Source organism: Clarias gariepinus, chromosome 10 (genome assembly GCF_024256425.1).
Source record: "Clarias gariepinus isolate MV-2021 ecotype Netherlands chromosome 10, CGAR_prim_01v2, whole genome shotgun sequence".
Taxonomy (NCBI): Eukaryota; Metazoa; Chordata; class Actinopteri; order Siluriformes; family Clariidae; genus Clarias; species Clarias gariepinus.
Genome location: NC_071109.1, coordinates 15,850,798 through 15,877,178, shown reverse-complemented (window position 1 = coordinate 15,877,178; position 26,381 = coordinate 15,850,798). Strand labels below are relative to the sequence as shown.

Sequence of the window (26,381 nt, the reverse complement as noted above, 5' to 3'; positions counted from 1 at the left end):
AAATATAAAAATGTATATAAATGTGTATAAATTAAAAAGATTAGATAGTACTGTACCTGATGAGCTAGCCTCGGACAACGGTGGAAAGAGATGGCAATAGGAAGAAACGTTGAGAGAAGGGGAGAGAGAGTGAAAGAGAGATGGGGGGAAAAGAAAATAGGAGAAGAGAGAACAGTTAAGTATGGTCACAAAAATGTAATGTAGTTTGCAAGCAGGGACTCCAGCCGGACTAACTATGACAGCATAACTTGAAGATAAATTTTTCTGCATCGTTTAGTAACAATATATTCCTTATCTTGGCGGTATTTCTGAGATAAAAGAATGCAATTCTGGTAATATTATCTACATGAGCTTCGAACGAAAGACTGGAATCTATAATCACAACAAAGTATTTTACTGTTGCACTTGATGGAACAGAAAGGCCATCCAGAATTACAGTACAGAGTGATCAAAAAGCTTGCTTCTAGCTGCATGTGTTCCAATGACTAAAACTTCTGTCTTGTCAGGATTAAGCATAAGGAAGTTAATTAACATTCAGTCTCTTATGTTCTTCACCAATTGCTCAATTTTATTAAGCTTGTTTTTATCATCTGTTTTTGCTGAGACATATAACTGTGTGTCATCAGCATAACAGTGAATAACCTGCTTAAGAAATTAGGTTGCCCAGAGGAAGCATGTAAAGAGGGAAAAGCAGTTGGTCTAAAACCAAACCCTATGGAACACCAAACTCTGGAGAGGAGAGGGCCGTTCCCTTAATTCCTACTACACTTTTCAGTCTGTCAAGAAGAATACTATAATTGATTATCAAAAGCTGCACTGAGGTTGGGTAACACAATTATAGTGATGCAACCCTGACAAGAGGCCAATAGGAGGTTATTTACTACTTTAACGAGGGCTGTCTCTGTGCTGTGATGAGGCCTAAATCCTGACTCATAGAGGATTTTTTTTTATTTGTCACATACACAGTCATACACAGTACGATATGCAGTGAAATGTTTAATTAGACATTTTAGCAGGGTTAGACATTTTTACCGCGCCCCTGGAGCAGACAGCATTAAGGGCCTCAAGGGCCCCACAGCGGCAACCTGGCAGAGCTGGGACTCGAACCGCAGATCTTCCAATCCGTAACTCAGAGCCTTAACACACTAAGCCACCACTGCCCAAAAAACAGCTGTATCCTGGTGCCAAACTGGGCTCTATGTTAACTTGGTTATCTTCTGTTATATTAAAACTTAACTTAAGGTTAGCTAGTTCAGTTAAGTTCAGCCTTTATTCGGTACACTTACATTACTGCACAGTGAAATTCTTTTTATTTTTCGCATATCCCAGCTCCTTGTTAGTAGGCAGGGGTCAGAACACAGGGTCAGCCATTTTACGGCGCCCCTGGCGCAGACAGGGTTAAAGGGCCTTGCTCTAGGGCCCAACAGCGGCAACCTGGCGGAGCTGGTGCTTGAACTGCCAATCTTCCGATCTGTAACTGAGAGCCTTAACACATTGAGCCACCACTGCCCCCACTGAATGCTTTAGCTCCTTTTTTTTTCCTCCCTCATTGCAATTCTTGTTTGCTGCTTAAATATTGTATATTATTAGGTGAACTGGCTGAATTTCCCTTTGGGATTAATTAAGTACTCTATCTATCTATCTATCTATCTATCTATCTAAGAACCCACCCACCCAGATAGAACACACGCGTCGCGGAGACGTCTATGCAACGTCGTCTTTTTTATCTGGCAGATGTCTGGCAGAGGGCGTTTGCTCATCTGGCAGACGTCGCCAAGACGTCCGTGCCCCAATGTTAGAACAAAGCCTAACCTACATATATTTTTTAAATTATATTTATTAATTTTACACTATTAACAACCAACAGTTTGAAACATAACTACACATTTACTACACACGGTACCTGAAAAAATAAAAAAACACACACCAAAACTAACAATTAAATGATTGCTTACTTAAAAATAAATAAATAAATAAAACTTAAAAAATAAATAACTAAGCTGCCAGGGGGTACAATAAATGTAGGCTATGAATTGTGAAATATAAACAGTATTCCTGTCTTTGTCGTTCTCCAGATAGGAAAGAAACGGACTCCAAATATCTAAACATGTATCCAATGATTTGGATCTTGTGTACCTTAATTTTTCCATCAGGATAATAGACACCATTTCCAAAATCCACCTTTGAAAAGATGGCGCAGAGTGAGATTTCTAGTCTGTTAAAATTATCCTCTTGGCGGGGTTCATACCAAGCATCAAAGATTTCTGTAAGGCTTTAGGTAGATGCAGCGTTGATTGTGAACATCCAAAGATTGCTAGTTCACTAATTAGATCTTTATATCTTTGCCATATGCTTTGGAAAACCAAGAAAAAATGTCTGACCAATATCCTGTAAGTTTATGACAATGCCAGAAAGTGTGTGACAAGGTACCCTCTGAAATTTTACACCTGTCACATTGAGCTGAAACAGATTGATAAATCTTGTGCAGTTTAGACTTAGAGTAGTGAAGACGGTGTACGACTTTAAACTGAATTAAATGGTGTCTACTGTTAATGGAACAAGAATGTGTTCTGGCCATGATTTCAGTCCACAAGGATTCAGACAGGTCAATGCCCAACTCGCTACTCCACGCCTTTCGTAGATGGTCAGTGGGTGTTTTAACTTGACTGCTGAAAACGGATACAAACGATGAGACCATCTGTCTGGAGTCAGGGGGACGCACCAAGACGTCGATGAAAGGATGTTGGATTGGTATACTTTCAAAAAATTTTATTTTATCTCTGACATAATGCCTAACTTGTAAATAGCGGAAAAATGTGAATTGGGAAGCTGGAAATTGTCCCTTTTCTGATCAAAGGAGGCAAATTTACCATTAATATAAAAATCTTGGATGGTAGTTAGTCCACTTCTACTCCAAGCATCGTAGCATTTGTCTGACCATGGTGGCAGGAAAGAATGATTAAAACAGATGGGGGTTCTTACTGAAGTCTCGGGTATATTGAGCACCTTCTCGATCTGGTTAAGAATTCTGATAGAGTTTCTTGTTATATAACTTAGGGTGTTAGGTTTACCCAGCTTAGAGAACAGCAAGGGCTGTAAGGAAGAGTCACCAACTGAGTTAGCTTCCATTTTTACGCACAGAGGGGAATCAGGGGCATGATCCATTGTGCTGCAGGTGTTCCAATACATTAATGCTCTTGCATTAGCAGCCCAGTAGAACTGTCTAAACACGTGAAGGCCAAGCCCACCCTGAGATTTGGGCTTTTGCAGGTGAGCTTTAGATATCCTGGGAGTTTTATAATTCCAGATATAAGAAAGAGTAACAGAATCCAAGGGTTTAAAAAATGCAGATGTGCGAAAGATAGGTAAATTGTGACACAGATAAAGAATTCTGGGGAGGGACACCATTTTAATAGAGTTAATACGGCCAATCATGGATAAAGGGAGAATTTTTCAGCAATCTATATTCTGCTTTAACCTAGATGTGAACTCTAAATAATTAAGTTTAAATATTAATTTAGAATTTTGGGGAATTCTTAAGCCCAGGCGGATCTGATCACTGACTATCCTAAATGATGTATTTCCAAGGAAACCTGGGCTATAGATACCCCACAATGGCATAAGATCACTTTTTGTCCAGTTGATGGTATATCCTGACAATCTTCCGAATGAATTAATTAATTCCAATGATTTTTCTACATTTTGCAGATATAACATTATATCGTCAGCATATAAACTAATTAGTGTTTCAGTGCCTCCCACTGTTAGGCCTTCGATATCGGGGTGACCTCTGATTTTTAGGACAAGCGCCTCCAGTGCAATAGCAAAAAGAGCAGGTGAAAGAGGGCAGCCTTGTTGAACCGAACAATGTAGAGGGAATGAAACTGACTTATCACCGTTGGTTATAATTGAGCATACTGGACTGTTATAGATTATTTTTACCCAAGAGATGAATAATTCACCAATGCCAAAACGCCGCAATGACTCAAACATATATGGCCATTCTATCTGGTCGAAAGCCTTCTGTGCATCCAAGGATATAATAGCTGTTTGATTAGTCTTGCCATGATATTGTATTAAGCAGTCGTCTAAAATTAAAGAAGGAAAACCTTCCTGGAATAAACCCAGTCTGATCAGGATAAATAATAGATGTAAGATGTTTACTCAATCTGTTTGCCAGCACCTTTGTAATAACTTTTCTGTCGACGTTTTGAAGAGCAATTGGCCTATAATTGGCGAAGTCAGTAAGAGACAGATATTGGCCTTGTACAAAGTTTTGGGTAATGTCTTCTCTTTTGCGGAATGACAAATCATTCTAAGTAATAATGGACTTAGTAAGTCTGAAAATGCTTTATAATATTCGCTAAAAAAATCCATCAGGCCCCGCAGCCTTCCCGAAAGGAAATGATTTAATCACCGAAAGTAGTTCTTCCTTGGTAAAATCAGAGTCCAATTCTTCCCTAGCCAGATCGCTGAGCTTTGGATTATCCATAGAGTCAAAAAAAGGTATCTAGGTCAGATTGTGTGACATTACATTAAGAGGAATAGAGGTCACTATAGAACTCTCTAAACCTGTTGTTGATGTCCATAGGGTTGGTGAGCAAAACGCCTAAATTTGATTTAATTCTATAGATTGACCTAGTAGCTTAAGAGCTTTTTAGTTGCTGTGCTAACAGTTTCTGCGGCTTGTCTCCTAATTCAAATTGCTTTTGTTTCAGTTTAAGAAGTGAATTATTAACCTGGCATCCTAGAATACAGTTATATTCATATTTAAACTTTACAATTTCATTGAACTCTAAAGGGGATTTAGAAATTTGGTATGCTGATTCAAGCATGGGAAGGATGTTTTCAATTTCTATTTTATTTCGCTTGTCCCTTTCCTTTCTAACAGAAGATTCATAAGAAATGATATGACCACGCATTACCACCTTAAGTGTTTTCCAAAGGGGTTAAATCGGAAACCTCCCCTGTGTCATTTGTTTCAATAAACTTGCTTATCTTCACTGCCATGCTTTTCCGAAATGTATTGTCAGCCAATAACAAGGGGTTAAAACGCCATGAGTAATGTTGTTTGGGAAGAGTAAAATCAATGGTCATTAGTAGGGGACTATGATCAGAGATAAGTATGCTATGATAGTTATGTACACTTTTAATTAAATTAGAATCCACCAAGAAGTAGTCAATTCTACTGTAGGATCTATGGACGTGAGAATAGTAGGAGTATTCTTTATCTGTGGGATGTTGAAGTCTCCATATATCGATGAGATTCCTAGATTTCATTAAATTATTTAAAGTTTGAGGTGATGCAATATTGGGTGGGGGACAAGAAGATAATCTGTCTAAATAGGGATCCAAAACACAATTAAAGTCCCAATTATAATGTTTGTTTTATTATCGTCTGAAAGCAGATTAAAAACCTTTTTAAAAAATAATGGGTCATCAAAATTTGGACCATATATGTTCAGGAAAGCAACAGGGATTGAGTTAATACTGCCAGAAATAATAATGCATCTTCCATTTGGGTCTGCGCGCAAATTAGTAAGTTGAAAGGGAACGTTTTTGCGAAAGAAAATGACAACGCCTCGGGCCTTGAAAGAAAAGGGTGATTGGTAAACCTGTGAAATCCAATTACATCTTAATCTTCGTTGTTCTGTGGTTTTAATATGGGTTTCTTGTAGAAAAATTATATCTGTTGAAAGGGACTTGAGGTGTTTAAAAACCTTGCCCCTCTTAATAGCATGACCCAAACCCCTGACGTTCCAGGAAACCAAAGTGAGATGATGACTGCCTACCCTAACACCCTGTTGAGACCTGTGCATTTAAAAAAGATAGACAGGACACTACATCCAGTGCATGCTTACAGTGAGAATGATGGTGATTACCTGGCAGCATCATGCAACTAACAAAAGGCTGCATAGACAAAGCACGACTCTTTTCATCAGAACAGAAATAGCTGCTGGGCGATGGCTACTGAGCTACTTATAAACAATACAGTAACTGCAAAAGTTACCTAAAACACCTAAAAAACAGAACCTCTCCATGAAGATGAAAAGAAATTATATACATACCAGTATAAAATAATTGAAAATAATGGGAGTGTAATATAAGTTACAGGCTGAAAGAAAACAATTATATATATAATATATAAAAATAATAATGATTATTATTATTCGACAGCCTCTGAACAGGAATAATTCTCCTCCACAAACCGTGTTGCTTCTTTTGGATCTAAAAAGATGGTGGGTGCTCCGTCTGGATGATGGATGTGAAGCTTGGCCGGGTAAAGTAAGCTGTGTTTGACACCTGTATCTCGAAGGACTCGCAGCACATCACGTCAAGCGCGGCGTTGCATCAATACCTCGTTTGTGTAGTCCGGGAAGATGAAAATTCTCTTCCCGTTATATTCCAGAGGTTGTTGTCTACCAAGGCGAATGATCAGTTCTTTCTGCTGATAATGGTGAACACGCGCCATGATAGTGCGCGGGTTTGCGCCCGGAGACGGCTTTGGCTGGAGCGAGCGGTGAGCACGGTCAATAGACACAGGCTTTGGGAAATGTTGCGAAATCAACTTGGAGACAAATTCTGTGGGTTTGCCGCTTTCTTCTCCTTCTGAAATGCCCACAATTTTAATGTTGTTTCTGCGGGAACGTGCTTCCAAGTCGTAAACTTTAGTTTGCAGTTGCTTGTTAGCGCCGGTCAGTTAGAAACATTTCTTTTCCAGAAGTTGAATCCGGGTTTCATGGTCACTGACAGCTTGCTTTTGAGTGACCACCCGAGACTCCAGGTCGGCTTGTGAGGTCAAAAGAGACTGAAATTTTATCTCGAATGCGTCGAAATGTTCGTTAATGCCGCTAAGAATAGCCTCTGACATCTCTTTACAAAGCTCTTTGCACATAGCCAGTGACATCTCCGCTGAGTAAGAAGACTCAGAGCGGGTTAATTTGCTAGCCACATTAAATATTTTATATTTATTAAAAACCCTGTTTTACACTAGCAGCAACTTACAAATGAGGTCTCAATTTAAAAAGGTGTACAAAACATAAAACACCACAAATAAATATTAATCATAGAAAAAAATATATACACCAACAGAAACGTTTTGTACTTTAACTGTATGTTATGACTTTTAAAAATGACCGTTAGATACGGGTGGTCAGGAAACTCCTGAAGTCAGATGCAGACAGGACACTTTTTAATCACACACTGCTGTGAATTGCTGTGAAAAAATATAGAGATAAATTCAATTAAAATTGATGATACTTAATTTAGCAAATAAACAATATTTATTCTTTGTTCACAACTCATGAAAACAGACCAAAGCCAGAACCAAACCGCAGATTAAGCACGCGCATATAACCGTCGGTATTTTAAGTTTGATTAAAAATACAAGAAATAGCTTAAACCAAAATAATGTGACTAAACATCGCTAAACAGCAGGTGACATTTATGTTCAGTATTTCGTTTCTATTTAGAAAGATGGGAATTAATTCCTGCTGACCTTTTCCACACGCCCGCTAAATGTTTGTCTTCTCGACGAACTGTTCTTCCTCTCCTCGGAGTTTAACGGCGTATAGACGTCATACAGATGTAAAGACGATGTATCATTTAACAGCTCAAACAGGCGATCTACAGACGATCAAAATACGACAATAAAAAAACGAACACAATGTTTACCAGATAATACGCTCTTTAGCAGACATCCATCTCCGCGACGTACCTGTGCTATCTAGTTTAAAAGTATTATAATATAAGCAACTAATGAATATAAACAAAATAGTTTAATGCTGACATATGTTACAGTGACTACTGGAATAATCACACTGCTGAGACTGTATTAATAAAAGTGTAAAAGCAAGTATTTATAACATGCATAAAGTTGGAAACCAAGTTGCCTAAAGATGGTAATCTTTCAACACCCAGCTGCCTTCCTCAATATCTTGTCTTTCAGGGAGTTGTCTTGGGAACCAGAAAGTAATTCAGTTCAATTCAGTTTTATTTGTATAGCACTTTTTAACAATTGTCATTGTTGCAAAGCAGCTTTACACAATCAAAAGAAATTATGAAAATTTGTATGAATTTTGAATGTGTATGAATCAAAAGAATCACTTGGGGGTGGGGCCGAGGGCGACAGTTGCAAGGGAAAACTCCCTGAGATGGCAGAAGGAAAAAACCTTGAGAGGACCTTGACTCAACAGGGAACCATCCTCATGTTGGTGAAACGGATAACAGGGATTGATCTGCAATCATAATTGGAAGGCTGGGAGTTCAATATAACAGTTGGTGTCTTTTAATTAATATGAAGTTCAATTTATTATTGGAGACTTATGTAGACTGTAGGAAACTCCAGTCCAGACCTATTGAGCAACTGTAGTCACGTGTCCTCAGAGATCAGTTGTCTGCTTCAGCCGAGGCCAGTAAAGTAAAAACCATCCCCAGTCACCATACGCATCCCAAGCAGACCACACAGGGCATCCATGTGACGAGAACTTCTACCAGAAGCAGGGCACCAGGACGAGTCAGACAGGTCCAGAGGGGGGCTGGATTACTGGTAGCTCAGGAGTGGCAGGTGCCCCTCAGCAGAAAGACAGGGAGAGGGAAAGATAGAATAAAGAGAAGAAAAGAAAACAGTTAAGTATGGTCACAGTCACGTAATGTATAAGGTGAATGTACAGATGATACTTAACCATGAATAATGATTTTACTGCCGCGTTCCCCGCGGCGATGGCATTAGGGTTTTGTGTTTGCTGGCTTTACTGCTAAGTGGCGCTATAACTATAGACTATAGACCCAGTTCATTCTCTCAAGGATTAATGAGCTGCAGCTCACGTTATAGAGAATAAATACAAGTAAAACTAATTTAAAATCACAGTACTAAAATTAATTAAATTACATTTAATGTAGAATTTAAATTAAATGTGGCCACTTCTTATTTGCATCAAATTTAAGCAATGTAAATGTTAACACAGTGAGTCTTTAGATTTTGTCATGTGTAACACATGAACTATGGTCTGGAAAAAGTGGGTGTGCTACATTTATTGTTTGTTTAATGTGCAAAAACTATATAAGCTACATTAACATACACAGACTCTACTTTGCACTCTAAATGACAACAAAACGTTATGATATTGTAAAATAATAAATGCAAATTCTGTATCAGTGCTGAGTGCTGATTAGACCACGTGGGAAATTTAAAAAAAAAAGGATCACAATGCCGGCTAACATCCTGGAGCCCAAACCTCATTTAAATTAAAATAAACAAATAGTGTAGGTAAACAACAATAGCCGAGGTTTAAAATTAAATTATTTTTTAAACTATAAACGTTTAAACGTGGGCTATTGTTTTTTACTGATAATATTTGTTAATTTAATTTATATGAGGTTTGGGCTTGAGATTTTGATTCAGGTCCTTGATTCTCCTCTTTAATTTCCTACGTGGTCTAATCAGCGCTCAACTGCATGCATAAAGTTTTCCAGAGTGCATCGGCAGAAGTAGACTTATGATTATGAATGCATCGGGAAAAAACAGCAAGCAGACTCTGACCATTTTTAAAATTGATTAATAAATTAGTGATGTCTTTGGTTTTGGCTGTAGTGATGAAGGTAATCATGTCATCTCGTCGTCTCTGTAGCAGTGGACGCATCAAAAATCCACTTTTTATACGAATTACATAGTCAAATTTTTTTCCATTAGTTTATATAAAAGCAGATATTTCGCTTTTTGTAAGATGTATATACTTACAGTAAGAATATATAATCTGTGAGGCAAGTATACATTCATTTTCTGACACGCTCAAGTTCAACAAAAACAATACAGAACAGCGCACCCTGTTTGCTTTAAAACATTTACAAAATCATAAAGTTTTTTTCATCATTGTGAGTGCGCTTAAATAAAAGTAAAATCTTATAAAGGCTATGTAGTCTTAAAGTTTTATTATATAGTTTTTGCACATTATTTAAATCACATTCATTTTGCAAACTTTTTTTGATGCACACCCAGAGTCAGTTTTCTGAAAGGCTTGGTATACATTTACTTTACTTAAATTCGATGCAGATAAGAAACTCATATTTAATTTAAATTCAAAATTTGTACTGTAATTTTAGTATTGTGATTGTAAATTCGTTTAATGTTTGACATGCATTTTATAAGGTTTTGCGGCGGTGGTATAGCGCGACAGGGGTGCTGCTGGGATGTAAAAATGTAATTTGTTAAAATGTTTTCGTTATTTATTATGGATGAATAATAGCCTACTGCATTTAATTCTTATATATTTTTTTAATATGAGCTTCAGAAAGTTCTCAGGTGCTCTCCACATAACACCAGCCCAACGCAGCCTCACATGGTAAAGAATTTCTGAAAACTACCGCTGGCTGTGATGTCTCTGTAATAGTTAAAACAGCTGAGGTATTTTATTCCGGGTATTTCTAACTGGTATTCTTTGGTTTAATATGCTTATAGTATAATATATTGCGGCTGTGTGGCGCATTCTATACTTAGCGTTCCAGACAATTGTTGGAGGCTGTTGATGTTTGTTTTAAAGGTTTTCTTGTCTTTGAACTACACAAAGCAGTGTCTTTCAACCTGAAAGTTTCTCCAGCATACTGTATATCAGATTGCTGGATATGAGTCCTTATCTGTTACATTTTTGAGGACAACATTACATTAGCCCAAATGTAATCAACAATATATTTTACAGTTTAATTGTTATTGTTTTAATGTTATTAAATACACAACTTACAATAAGTTATAAATAATATTGTTTACATAAGTGCTTTTCGTATTTGCTCTGAATTTGAATGAAATAAGTAAATGTTCCCTTTGATATTACTAATAATGTATGAGAAGAAACACCTTTTTCATTAGTTTAATATTTGTTTCCCAAAAATTTAGACAATAACAGGGATAGCCCCAAATAACAAAAAACAAAATAAAAAAAATTGACAATGTCAGTAGCGGGTGTTTCCACCATTTGCTGCAATGACAGCTTGACAGCGATGTCTCATGCTCCTCACTAGGCTCATGATGTTGTTCTGAGGCAATGCGTTTCACTCTTCCACAACTCTTACACGCAGTTCTGCCAGGTCACGTGGGGGTGGGGTACGATCATCCAGTCTCTGCTTCAACTGGTCCCAGACGTGCTCTATGGGGTTCAGGTCAAGAGACATTGATGGCCATACCATATGAGGCACTCCAACTTTCTGAAGTCAAGCTGTGATAATTGTGCCACGATGTGTTGGAGCATTATCATCCATAAACAGAAAGTTGGGGGTGTGCTGGCGGAATTGGGGGATGATGATGGGTTCTATGATGTTTTTAAGGTAAGAACGTGCAGTGACTGAGCCATGTACAACGACCAAATCTGTTTTGCGCTCACTGGTGATTCCTGCCCAAACTGTTGCACTTCCTCCACTAAAGCAAACCCTGTGGACCATGTTGACCTCAGCGTATCGCTCACCTCGCCTTCTTCAGCAATGCTGACAACAATCATCAGTGAACAGGTTGCTAGACCACTGCTGCATCGTCCAGGTCACATGGTTTTGTGCCCACTGCAAACGTTCACGGCAGTGTCTTGGTGTCAGTTGAGTCACCTGCAACGGTCATCTGGCATTCAAGCCAAAGCAATTGAGTCGGTTGCAAATGGTTTGTCTGGAAACCCTTATACCCCTCGCATCTTGTAAACGGGCCTGCAGCTGTGTGACAGTTGCATAACGATGTCTGAGTGCATAGGTCCTTAGGTACAGGTCATTGTTGCGGTCTGTCATAAACTCTGGCAGTAGTTCTTTGATTTGCTATGTTTTTACTACCTCAACACCATATTTTATGTCTTATGTTTTATGTTCTGATATGTCGTTGTCGTCGCACTGTCACTTTGTTGTTGCTCGTTTTGCACATTTGCACGTGCACTTTATGTTGTTGTCTGGGAAAAAAAAAACCTGTAGATAGTCTTTTAGTTAGTTAGTCTTTTTAGTTTTTTTTTTTTTTTGTTAATTTATGTTGTAATTTATGTTAGGAATATCTGTCTTGTCTCTGCTAGCCAGCTAACTAGGCCTCCTAGCTAGCTAGTTTAGCTTCTCTGTTAATTTATGTTGTAAGTTTATGTTGCATGTAGCACCTTGGTCCTGGAGGAACGTTGTTTCGTTTCACTGTGTACTAACTGTATATGGTTGAAGTGACAATAAAGCCTACTTGAACTTGAACTTGAACTTTGACCACTTTGAGACGAACCAAGTTCACAAGCAACATCTGACTGCCTGCCACTGACCCGAAAAGGCACCATGGCCAGGTGGCGCTGCTCGTCCATTAAGGGACATCGTGTGTTCATGGCTGTTTAAATTATGAACTTGGAATGACTTACTGACAAACTAGCTTTTTATACCCACAGAATGTTGAAATTGATGCCACATTGAAAAAGGTTGTCTTTTGGGATTGGCCCCAATATAAGGCACACCTGTACACAATAAGACCATTACATGGAAAACACAAAATGAGGTGTGTCTGTTACCCCAATACAATTGCCTCCCTATCCCAAAAATGTCGGAAGTGAAACAAACAGTTAAAATAGTAAAAGTAGTTTAATGGTTTAAATACATAAAATAAAGTTAAAATGTTTGATGTCATGTGAGCATTATAAAACTTGTTTCAAAAACTTCTAACTAAAAAGTGGCAGCTGGCACGCCTAAAATAGATGCAGGATTATTCTAAATAAAAGAGTCTGAATAAAAATGCTTTTCTAAACGTGGGCTATTGTTGTTTACTTCCTCCTCTTTAATTTCCTACGTAGTCTAATCAGCGCTCAACCACACAAAAAGTTTTTAGAGCCTGGAGTAATTTTGTTGTACTAAATAATATTTGTGCAGTATAATCAGAGCCTCTTATTCCCATTTACCCTGGGTTGTTGTTATTTTAGTGTAACTGTGTGTGCTTTAAAATTTCAGGCAACATTCAAATGCAAATAATTCAACTTTCCCCAGGTGTGAATCAGCTGTTCTCATTCAGTGAAATGTTCAGAGAAACTGAAATGCACCCCACCCCACTTTAAGAGCCTCTTGGATTTGGATTTGCTTACGTCTGAACTGAGTCGTTTACATAAATCACTGATCGATAGCTCATCATATCAGTTTATTTATCCAGATGTACCTGTTTTACATGGACATTTACAGGCTTGTTACTAAATGATTTACTCTGACAGAGCCATTAGAACAGTGGCAGCTGGAACACCTTAAACAGATGCAGGATTATTTTTTATAATCTAGAGAAAATTGCTTTTCTGAATGTGGGCTATTGTTATTTACTTACAATATTTGTTAATTTAATTGAAATGAGATTTGGGCTCCGGGATGTTGAGCCATGATCCTCCTCTTTAATTTCCTACATAGTCTAATCAGCTCTCAACCACACACATGAAGTTTTCCAGAGCGCACTGGCAGAAGTAGACTAATGATTATTAATGCGCGGGAAAAACAAAAAGGAGACTGCCTCTGACCATTTTAATAAGTCATTGATAAATTAGTGATTTCTTTGGTTTTGGCTGTGATGAAGGTAATCATGTCTCCTAAACATCTCTGCTGTAGTGGTAGTCATACAATTCACTTTTCAAAATTACGGATTACATCGTTTAAAATTAGACATCTAAATTTGTTTTCAATTTGTTTATATAAAAGCGGACATTTCGCTTTTTTATAAGTATACATATATTATATTATTGTTTTATTTTTATAAGTATACATTGCTCCTATTATTTTACAAAAATAATAAAGGCAAACCAGTAAAACGTCCTGACAATGTTTAAATTTTATGGTCATTTATTCTAGTTAATAAATCTACTACAAATTTAAAGAACACAAAATATAAGATGACACAAAATGCGTAGCTTTTCTAATTACACATGATAAAATCTAAAGGCTTACTGTGTTAATGTTTACTTCGCCTAAATTTGATCCTAATAAGATTTTATTTAATTTGAATTCTACATTTGTACTGTAATTTTAGAACCGTGTAATTATGAATTTGTTTAACTACAATGTTTCACTTGATTATATCCGCTACTACATGCAGCTCTAAAAAGCTCTAAAAGAATGAACTAATGCCTGAAGCGTCAGTAGTTATATAGCACCACTCAGCGGTAAAAGACAGCAAACGTCCAAACCTAAATGTAAAACAAACATTCCGTCAGGTACATGGAATAAATACATTTTCAAATGTATGTATTATGGTCTATTGATGAGTGATTTATGTAAACAACTCTTTTAAGATGTAAGTAAATGCTAATGGCTGCGCTGTTTGAGGGTAGTGATGTGATGATGACGTTTGGTCTGCTTTTTGGAAGTTGCCTCTCTCTGCCAGAGAAGAGTGTGTGTGTGTGTGTGTGTGTGTGGTGTCAACTGAGAGGTGTAAATAGGTCTTACATATTCACAAATAGTCGTGGATTATTCAGTAAAACACTAAACCTAAAATGGATTAATAAACCAAGATGCGACTTTTTTAGCCCTACCTTCATGAAAATGGTGTACTCAGAGAAAGGCGCGCCAGCGAATGATTGGGCACAGACCAAGCTTTTGAAGATTTCAAAACTGTATGTTAATATAGTCTTTTTAATCACTGGAATAAAAGAGACAGAAAATTTCATTATCGTAATGTGTGTATTGTTTTTAATCACTCTACAGATGTGGCCATTTAGAATGAATTTGAATGAAATTGTGTTTTCCTGTGAGATGCTGCATTTTGGCACGCGGCGTGCCACAACTTGCTGCAAACAACATTTGGGAATTTAAATAAATGTGTTGTGCTTCACTGAATATCCACCAGATGGCGCATAGAGGGACTTTATCTAAAAGCCAGACCAAGTACAACAAATAATTGTGTATAATTAATTAGCCAAAAACAATATTGTTTCCAATGCTGAAGCAAACATGAAATTACTTTTGTTTTACAATAGATCTTTCATGATGAATGTGTGAACGATAAAATGGGATGCCCAAATTTATGCTTTGAAATTCATAAAAAGTTTTTTATGTAGTTTTTGTAATGTCTTAACAGGGACAAAACAATAAAAGATATGGCAATGCCTTGGTTTAAATGGTCTTAAATGAAATTAATTTAATAACCTAATAATAGGCTACCTTATAATCTGATAGGGTTAACCATGCGAATGTCCTGATTTGTGAATACAGATGGGGCATTTAAAAACGAGTTTTTTTCTGCGGCATGACGCAATTCTTCCCGCTGACTGGTGCGCTATTCTGCGAGTGCGCGCGTTGCAATTTTTATCCAAGTGTTGTACTTTACAGAATTCCCACCAGGTGGCACATGGAAGAACTCTGCCAGAGCACATTATATGTATAATCGTTCAAAGTCTGCAATGTATAGTATAGTCTATATGCTTGTGTAACTTAATGATTGTGTGAAAACAGCAACACAGTTCTTATATATTTGTCTATTTGTTTAGAATTTTACACCAAGTTTCCTTTTTTGGGTTCTGCCAACGTTACAAAATCCGCATTTTCAGAAGCGGAGCCACGCAGGTTTTATGTGGACGGACTGATGTAAAATAAATCAAATATCTATATATAATAATATTGTTGTTGTAACAGTGTTTTTAAAAATACACACTACATTAATGTTGGCAAACAGCATTTAATCTTATCTCTGGAGGAAACAGTTGTGTGACTTTACTCAAAACAGAAACCGATTACTCCGTCATGATATTTTATTAATAACTTATGCAGTCTCCATTGATACCTAATAAACATTGATACAAGTAGGCTATGGTTAAAGTGGTGAACTACGAGCTCCGAATATCATGTATAACGCATGCGCTTCTTGTTTTGACACCGAGCATCGCGTCATCACAACTAAGCCAACGGTTTTTCTCTCTCTTGCGCTACGGGTATTTATCTTCCCTGCTGGGACTTAGTGCTCGTCTCTTACTGGTATAATCAACATCTGTGCACGCGTGTACTGTTTACTATAACACTGTGACTACGTGTGTGTGAAACATATTTTATTATGTGTTCGGAAGCGCGTGTGTACAGCGTGTGTACTGTTTCTTATAACACACGTGTGTGCGCGCGAGTAAGGCAAAAGAAATTGTCAATACAGAGGTTAAAAATCTACAGTGGAACCTCGGATTTCGAGCTTAATTCGTTCCGGAAGCGGGCTCGTATTCCAAAACACTTGCAAGGAACATTCCTAGTCACACTCACGTGAGCGCATACTAACAGGATCACTGCTGTAAGTAAAAGAACAACAACAACAAAAAAAAATTAAACATCTCCTCACCTTTGAAAACAATCGCGACAGAGAGAGGCCGGAGGACGAATAATTTAAGTTTCCATTATTTCTTATGGGAAAATTAAATTTGGTTTACGAGCATATTGGAATACGAGCCCACTTCCGGAGCGAATTATGCTCGTAATCCGAGGTTCCACTGTATTCCAAAATATAAATCCTATAGCTCAGTTGGAGCCTTAAGTAAAATAAGTAAAAAAAATCTGAGGTATAAAAGGGTTACACACACATGTGGTGTCTCTCGAAAGTGCTCAGTCACCATGGGACTCTCTTTAAAGGGCTCGGTCTTCTCTCTGGAGTCTTAGAGAAGAAAGAAACATAGTAAAACTCGAAAAAAACTATTTACAGGGGACCTTGGAAAACATTAGACATGTCAATAAATTAAAGTTACATGCAAAAGTACTCAGCCAAACATCATACAAATCCATATAGCTCTGTTTGAGTAACAAGTAAACTAAATAAATAAAAATGCAAGGGAGAAAAATACTCACCAGATGCATTTCTCCAAAAGTCGAGAAGGAATCTAGATCCTCCACAGGAGTCCTTCTAGTCTTGTTCTTTCAAGAAAAATATAGTTATTCTCTTTAATAAATTAAAATGCAAATACATCAAATAATTAACACTATCAATCAGCCCAACATCATAAGTCTCTACAGCTCTGCTTGAGAAACAATTAAAAAAGCAATGAAAATCAGAGGAAGTTACCTTTTGAGCAATAATGGCGAGGTCACTTTTCATTTGAGTGATTTCTGGAAAAAGGTTATATAAAGAAAACAATAATTACAATCACTAGATCAAATTAGCACCCAGCAACTCAGTGCCCTTACTCTTCGAAAAATATTTCTTGCACCTGTGAATGCAAGCTACAACCCCCCTCAAAAGCCCATTGATAAGGCTCTGCAGAGAAAACCTGGTTGTGAACGCAATTTTCTGACATGATCCCATGATCGGAAGGTCGGGGGTTTAAATCCCGGCTCCTGCAGGTGCAGACACTTGGGCACGACACTTCACCCAATCCCTATGTGTGAATGGTTGGTGTTGGTCAGAGGGACCGTTGGTGCAGATGGTCCGTTGGTCAGTTTAACCCATAGGAAACTGTGGCTACAAATGTAGCTTACCACCATCAGCATGGAGTGAATGAACCCCCCTCCCTTTCAGTGCTTTGGGTGTGACTTGTGTCTTATGAAAAGCGCTATACAAATAAGATTCCCTTATCCCCCATAAAAAATTTTACTCATCATGAATGTATTGTAACGTAACAACACACACAGGATGCAGACTGGTAGTGTACCTTGATCTTTGAAAGTCTGTCATGACCCTCCTCCTGCTTCTCACCCTCCTGGTGCTTATATTTGGAAGCCTCTCCCTTTTTATTGTCAACCTTGAGAGACAGACTGACTTTTAGCCCAACTCTTATTAACTTAAGTTACACCACCTTGCACATACATCTTGTCAACAAAGCACATGAAATCATCATAGATGACACAATTACAAACCTACACACATGCCTACACATTAAAAACAAGAGAGAGAGAGGGGGAGATAACTCTATGTAAAGCACTAATTGGTGCAGTCAGTTAGCTTTTTCTTAGAAGCCTTCCCAGTCTGCCCCTGCTGCTCACTGTACTTTGAGTTTGGAATGTGAGGACGTTTTGTTTGCTCTTTTGTGTCCTCTTTCTCCATCTCGATCGCACGCAGTTTAATTTGGAGTTTTTTCAAACGCAGTTGAGTTTTTTCAAATTCTGTTGCAATAAAATTAAAATGTTATCATGAACTGCAAACGTCTGTCTAATCATGTTTAACGTTACCAAATCTAACATTTGTCCCAATTGAATTTCGCTAACATTAGCAAATTAGGTAGATAACATGAGCCAGAAGGCTAAGCTATTGCTAGCCAGGTACCTAGCAAAATCCACTTTAAGTTTACACTTCTTTAAGTGCGAGCAAAACCATTTAATATGGTATGTAACTACATAACGTCAGCTAAAATCAGCGTGTAACATACTTGCCACGTCAATAATTTTGGCTCGGTGCACCGGCCAGGGTTTGCGGTCTTTTCGCCATTCCACCAGCTTCTCGGTTTTATCAGTCCTTTCAAGAAAATCTTTAACTGAAAAATTCCGGACACATTAGAGGGCCAAAACACTATGGGCCCCTCTATCCTCCCCCTCAGTCCATTTAAGTAGGACATAGCGGATCTCCAGTGCTGATATCGCCATTTTTACTCCCAGCCGCTATCTTTCGGCGCGAATGCCGCATGCAGATGACGTCATCAGTGGTAGCGGCCGATTGGAGTGGATGTAGACATCATAGCTTTTCATCTCCTCTCACTTATTTGCCATAGTTAAATTCCATAACATGCCAATTATAGCGTGATACCAATTTTATGTGTTCACACACAAGTTTTTTGCATTTTTTTTTTGTTAGTTGTTAGTTATTGCCTTGATAAAAGAAAATATGGGCTAGGCATCATGTATGACAGTTGCCAATGTGAGATATGAGCTAAAATGACCAGATCCTGCCATGATCTATATAGGAGACATATCTTGTATGTACATTAAGGGCTTGCTTATATGTGGATATAAAGAAGCAATACAGGAGACCTATATGACCTGTATATGCACATGTATGCACCTTAATTTTGCCTATATGTGGCATATATAAGCATATATGCAGCATATATATATGATCATATCATATATATGCATATATACTGCATATAGGTTTCATATATGCGCATATATCGTCATATAGGTGGGTTTTATTTATGTCCACAAAACATTGTGCTTTTGTAAAATGAAGAAAATAAAACAGGCTGCGCTTTCAGCCGTCTCAGTCTACGCGAAAATCTTTTTAAAACACGTCACTAAAATGAACTACAAACTTCAACACAGACATGAGAAATATATCTATAGAAAGCTTAAAGTGTCTACTTTTAAATGACGCAAGTCACTAATATCTCAGTTTATGTAATCCATATAAAACCAAGGAGAGGCACAGAATTTTTGTTGCACTTTATTTTCTGCTAATGACCTGGGGCAGGACATGCCCACACGTCATTTACATTGAAAATAGTACCTTGGTAATCTACGTACAAGGCCACGCCCCCCAACACCAGCATGAAAACACACACACAGACAGGCCTGAAAACACAAAGTTTCAACACAGATTCAGTGAGTTTTTCTGCACGTTTGGAAGATGGCACGCGCTACACAGCCGAGGAAGCTCTTCAGAATGTTCTGTACAGTGGGAGGAGTTTACCTTTACCCCAGAAGAAGTCTATGTGACTCTGACGCATTTTGAAGAGAGAATAGATCCAGCAGGGAACATTCAAGCAAGCTGCTGTGACAGGGGGTAAGTTATTAAGTCTTATATAACTCTTATTCTAATAATATTAAACTCTTCCTCTTCGGCTGTTCCCTTTCAGCGGTCGCCACAGCAAATCATCTGCCTCCATCTAACCCTATCCTCTGCATCCTCTTTTCTCACACCAACTAACTTCATGTCCTCTCTCACCGCATCCATAAATCGCCTCTTTGGTCTTGCTCTAGACCTTTTGCCTGGCAGTTTTAACCTCAGCATCCTTCTACCGATATATTCACCATCTCTTCTCTGAACATGTCCTAACCACCTCAATCTGATGAACTCATTCTTGATCCTATCCATCCTTGTCACTCCCAAGGAGAACCTCAACATCTTCAGTTCTGCTACCTCAAACTCTGCCTCCTGTCTTTTCTTCAGCGCCACAGTCTCTAAGCCGTAGAGCATCTCTGGTCTTACCACTGTCCTGTACACCTTTCCTTTCATTCTTGCTGATACTCTTTTATCACTCAACACACCTGACACTTTTCTCCACCCATTCCAACCTGCCTGTACCCGCCTCTTCACCTCCTTTCCACACTCTCCATTGCTCTGGACCGTTGACCCTAAGTACTTAAAATCCTGCACCTTCTTTACCTCTCCCCCCTCTAGCCTCACTGATCCTCTTGGGTCCCTCTCATTTACACACATGTATTCCGTCTTGCTGCAGCTAACCTTCATTCCTCTGCTTTCCAGAGCATACCTCCACCTCTCCAAATTTGCCTCCACCTGTTTCCTGCTCTCGCTACAAAGCACAATGTCATCTGCAAACATCATAGTCCATGGAGACTCCTGTCTTACCTCATCTGTCATCCTGTCCATCACCAGAGCAAACAAAAAGGGGCTTAGAGCCGATCCTTGGTGCAGACCCACCATATTTGCTACTTCCTGTTCCACAACAGTCACCTCTTCTACTCTTTGTTTTCTTTCGTTTTTCTCATTCCTCAACTTTTCAAAGCACTTCTTTCTATTACCCTCCTGGCATCTGTCAGTACATTTCCATCGCTATCTTTAATTACTCTAACCTGCTGCACATCCTTCCCATCTCTATCTCTCTGCCTTGCCAACCTGTACAAATCCATCTCTCCCTACTTACTATACAATCTAGCATACATATGCTCTTTGTTTGGCCTTTGCCACTTCTACCTTCACCTTACTCCCTGTAATACTGTCTATTCTCTTTAGTCCTCTCAGAGTCCCACTTTTTCTTAGCTACCCTCTTTTCCTGTATACACTCCTGAACTTCCTTGTTCCACCACCAAGTCCTCTTGTCCACTTTTCCCTTACCTGATGATACACCAAGTACCCTCCAACCTGTCCCCCTGATCACATTGGCTGTAGTTGTCCAGTCAATTGAAAGCACCTCCTGACCACCCATAGCCTGTCTCAACTCCTCCCTGAATACTACACAACATTCTTCCTTTCTCCGCTTCCACCACTTTTTCTGCTCTGCCTTTGTTCCCTTCACCTTCCTAACCACCAGGGTTATTTTACACACCACCAATACTGTGTTGTCTGGCTACACTCTCCCCTACCAACACTTTGCAGTCACTGATCTCTTTCAGATTACAACATTGGCACAAGATATAGTCCACCTGAGTGCTTCTGCCTCCACTCTTATATGTCACCCTTTGTTCCTGCCTCTTCTGGAAGAAAGTATTTACTACTGCCATTTCCATCCTCTTTGCAAAGTCCACCACCATCTGTCCACCTACATTCCTGTCCTGAAGACCAAACCTGCCCATCACATTTTCATCACCTCTGTTCCCTTCCCCTACATGTCCATTAAAGTCTGCACCAAGCACCACTCTCTCACCTCTAGGGATGCTCTGCATCACTTCATCTAAATCACTCCAGAATGTTTCCTTCTCTTCTAACTCACTTCCTACCTGTAGTGCATAGCCACTAACAACATTAAACATCACCCCTTCAATTTCCAGCCTCAGACCCATTACCCTATCTGATACTCTCTTCACCTATAGAACGTTCCTTACAAACTCCTGTTTCAGAATAACTCCTACTCCATTTCTTTTTCTATCCACACCATGGTAAAACAATTTGAACCCTAATCCTAATCTTCTAGCCTTGCTACCTTTCCACCTGGTCTCCTGGACGCACAGTATATCCACCTTCCACCTTCCTTCTCTGCATCATATCAACCAACTCTCTTGCCTTTCCTGTCATAGTCCCAACATTCAAAGTCCCTACCATCACTCCTAAACTCCTGCCTTTCCTTTTCTCTCTCTGCCTTCAAACACGCCTTCCTCCCCTCCTTTTTCGACCACCAGTAGCCCAATTTGGTTGGTAGGTCAACAGCACCGGTGGTGGTCATTGTTAACTCTGGCCGCGACCGATCTGATATGGAAATTATATTTGTGTTAACAGCCTCCGTGGTTGCATTATTCTGATAATATTAAATTAATATTAGTAAATTTTTTTTTTCACTTCAGCTAGCTTTTGGCAGTTAATGTGACACATTGGCTTTCAATGATATTTACATAGTTTAATGTAACATGTAGATAACACTGCTAACATGCTGCCTTATGTACTGTAGCAAACTTTCCCGGTGGCTAAGCTAATGCCTTATGGAGTTTACTGATGTTTATAAATTTTCTAATGTTTTTCACCTCGTCTTGGATAGCTTTAGATTATGGTTGCTAATATATATATATATATATATATATATATATATATATATATGGTTCATTTTGGTTAGCTTATAACACTGCTATTGGTAATGTTATTTAGCACAAACAAGCTAGCTCCAGTTGGCTAAAATACTGCCTTACTGTATGTAGCTAAAAGATGTTTATGAATATTTCTGTGGTGTTACAAATATTTCTGTGGTATTTACAAATACCTAAAGCATGTCCAGTGGATGGTGTTTACTAATGTCTCAGGTGTAAATGTTTGAGATGCACTACATGGTCTATGGGCCATCGACAGATATTTGTCCAGCCTATTGCCCATCAACTGACACAGAGGGGCACAAAAATGTATACACACTTTTACAATTGTTATCTATGGCCTTTTTTTTAAACTCAAATTAAATTATGGCGGCAGTGTGTAGTATTATCTTTCCTCTAAAAATGTTAGGTGTATCACCACCATTGATGCTGTCATGTGACCTACAGAAGACAGGTGTACAGTATATTTTTTATGTTGAAGTGTGGATACATTTTTTGGGCCACTCTGTATATATTGTGCGTCCATTATTAATTGTACATCCATTTACTCTGAACAGTATAGACTAACATTATTTATTTGTTTTTAGGAATGTGTCAGCATCACCCTTGCCTTCACCAGCACCTCACATCAGGACACGCAAGCACCGTTCAAATTTGTATTTGTGAAGTGGATGGACACACAGAAAGTAGCTGTCTGTTCTACCATCCATTTTGCTTATACAGTAAATATGGTAAAGATGAGGGTAAAATTACAAGGTACATGGACTACAAAGACATTTCCATTTCCTGCACCTGTGACTGCGTACAACCAGCACATGGGGGGTTGATCTCTGTGATCAGCTCTCACAGTACTACACTGCACAGCACAAAACAATGAAGTAGTACAGAAACATTTTTGTACACTTCTGGGACATTGCTGCCACCAGTGCTTACCCTGCATATATGTTTTTGCACAGTTTTTTTTTATCTTGCACTGTTTTACCCTAAATTTCTGTCTTTTTTTCTTCAGTTTTTATTTTGTACTGTGCCTGTTGCAGTTTTGCACCATTTATACCCTGAATGTGTAAATGTTTTCTACACTGTTTTTTGTTTGCACCATTTTACCCTGAATGTTATTTGCACTTTTTGCAGTTTTTTATTTTTAGTTTTGCATTTATTTTGAACTGTTCCTGGAATTTTTGCAAGTGAATTTTAAGTTATTCCAAATAAACCACAAAGAAAGAAATGTGTTTCTGTCCTTAAAATTTTTTGTAGCACTTTCCTCTGTCCCATACCTGACTGAAAGGGGTAATTATACAGCTCATTATGCGGTTCTTTGTCTTCTCTGGTGTGAATTACAGCATCATTCATGATCTCCTTGCATACGGCCTTTCTAAACAAAAAGTAAAATGTATTGTAAATGAATGTATTGTTTTCTGTACATGAGTGAGCGAGATGATTGTCACATCATTTTGAAGTAAAACCTCTACACTACAAGATAAAATTCTTGTGCACAAAATTGTGTTTTGTGGTCTTATTTCAGTGACCTATTTTTTTTTTATTTTCAAAAATCACGCATAACTGTTTTTTCCTCCAATATACAAACTTGTACATACATGCTGATCATATATTATTGTTGCCCAGTTTGTGGTAAATAAAATGTTATCAAAATTTTGACATTTATATGTTTATAAATAACTGAAAAATACACAAATGCCAGGACATGTCAGAATCTTTTCAGGACTCCAAAACACCCTTAGAGTCCTAAGGGTTAAAGTGCCACTATTATGCTTTTTAAAATATTTTCTTTCATGGAGTGCGTCATGAAGTCTATAAAAAAAAGAGTCGGCTCACATTCGCCTAAACAAGTCGTTAGCAAATCTATTTTTACTCTGATCCACGTCACTCCGTAACATATTTGCATAATGTCCGCCCACGTTGTACTTCACGAACAACTTGCCCGCCATCTTATTATTAACGTTATAACACTTTTGTTAATGTGACCGAGCATGCCGGGGTTCACTTAAACACTTTGTAATATAAAAGCACACGAAATCCTTTTAGTGCGCATGCCTATCTACGGCAAGCCCCTAAGGGAAAATGGCCGAAGTGTAAGGGCACGGAGCATGCCCACTTCGTGCATCACACACACACACACAAAGAGTAAGGACACGAAGCATGCGCACTTTGCGCATCACACACACACGCGCGCGCCGAGGGAGACAGTGGCAAGGAAAAACTCCCTGAGATGGTAGTAGGAAGAAACCTTAAGATGAACCAGACTCAACAGGGAACCCATCCTCATTTGGGTGAAACAGAGAGCAGGAATTGATCTGCATTCATACTGTGTGTTAGGTGGCAGGCAGTTCAGCATAACAGTAGATGGTAACTGATGTTAATATGGAGTCCAGTTAGTTTTTGAAAACTCAGGTAGACTTTTATGAAGTTCAAGTCCTGAACTATCGAACGGTCAAGTCCTCAGGGAAACAGCTGCCAACACCGGTCGAGGCAAGAACCGTCTTCTAGATAGAGAGAACAATCCCCAGACACGAGACGCATCCCAAAGAGACATACAGGGCATCCATGTGACGAGATCTCCAACCAGAAGCGGGGCACCAGAATGGGTCAGACAGGTCCGGAGGGCAGAGGGAGTCTGAATCACTGGCAGCTCAGGAACGTCATGTGTAGCTCGACAGAAAAAGGGAAGGAGAGCGAGGGGGAGAGAGGGAAGAGAAAGAGCAGAAGAGAGCAGAAAAGATAAAAGACCTCCCAATTTTTGTAGCCACAGTTAATATAAAATTAGCTGGTCATTACACGGTAAAACTGACGCCATCTTTTCTATGTATTGTCGGATCTCCAGAGCTGTTGTTCTGTTATGATCATGGGCGTTTTGTTTTCCGACACACGCTATAGCGGTAGACCAATCATAGATCACCGGACCATCTGACCAATCACAGCAGTGAGGGCTCATGGAAAGGAGGGGTTTAGACAAACTGAATATTCGAACTGCTTCACACGAGTCGTTTACGAATCATTTCGAAATGGGGTAAAATTTAATCTATTTTTAAACTAAAGTGTTTTTTGACCTTGCATACATAAAAACCTGTTTTTAAAGACTCATTAAGGAATATTAGCAACCTCTAAAATGACATAATTGGGGTACTTTAAGTACTTCAGCAGTGAATGAAAAATTTGGTTGTTCTGGCAAATTAAAGTATAAATAAATTTATAATAAAGTTCTTATTTGATACAATTTTATCATTTAATTAATTATTTTATTATAAACATGATTCCTATTCTCTATATTCTTGTCGAGTATAGTCCTTCATGTCTGCATTTTTTCGCATGCGTTTATCATCCCTTTGTTAAGACAATCATCTCGCTGTTTATACACGCCCATTAAGAAATTTTAGATAAATTTTAAAGCATCTTTTTAGTCCTAAATATTTATTTTTATTTATGGCCAGGTGTATTATTAAGTGAAGCCCTGTTGCTCGGTTGTTATCTGCATGGAGAGATTGTGTGTGTGTATGTGCACGGAGAGTTGTGTGTGTTTGTGACGTTATCTTCTCCTTCAAATGTGCTTCCAACCAACCAACTCTGGCCTCCAAACTCAGAAGGCTACATGTCATAGCCGATAACTACTACTTTGATCTGCTGGTTGAGTCAGCGGGGCGCCGACTGCTGATCAGCATAAAGTAGCCTGTACAATCACCCCCCCCCCCAAAATAGTGTGAATGTCTGCAACAATCACTAACCATTAAAATGTTAAGAATTTAATTAAACACGAATATATGAATTATATTTTTAACTATATGTACTTTATACATATTTTCATTATATATATATATATATATATATATATATATATATATATACACTTTTACTACACTGAAGGACCATTTAAAGCTATTTATTCATTTATCTTTTATTTGCTTACTTACTAACTAACGAATGCTTTGGTAAAGAGCTCTAAAACAACGGCATTATGAATGACAATGGAATATTACAGAACGTGCGAGTTGACGCCCATGCACCAATCACTAACCAGTAAATGTTGGATTTGAATT

General features: G+C 38.4%; 1 protein-coding gene across 2 annotated transcripts in view; it reads left to right on the top strand.

Moving 5' to 3' along the window:
• pcdh19 (protocadherin 19) overlaps positions 1-26,381 on the top strand; it is a 217,355-nt gene that overhangs the window by 176,402 nt on the left and 14,572 nt on the right. The window lies entirely within an intron of this gene.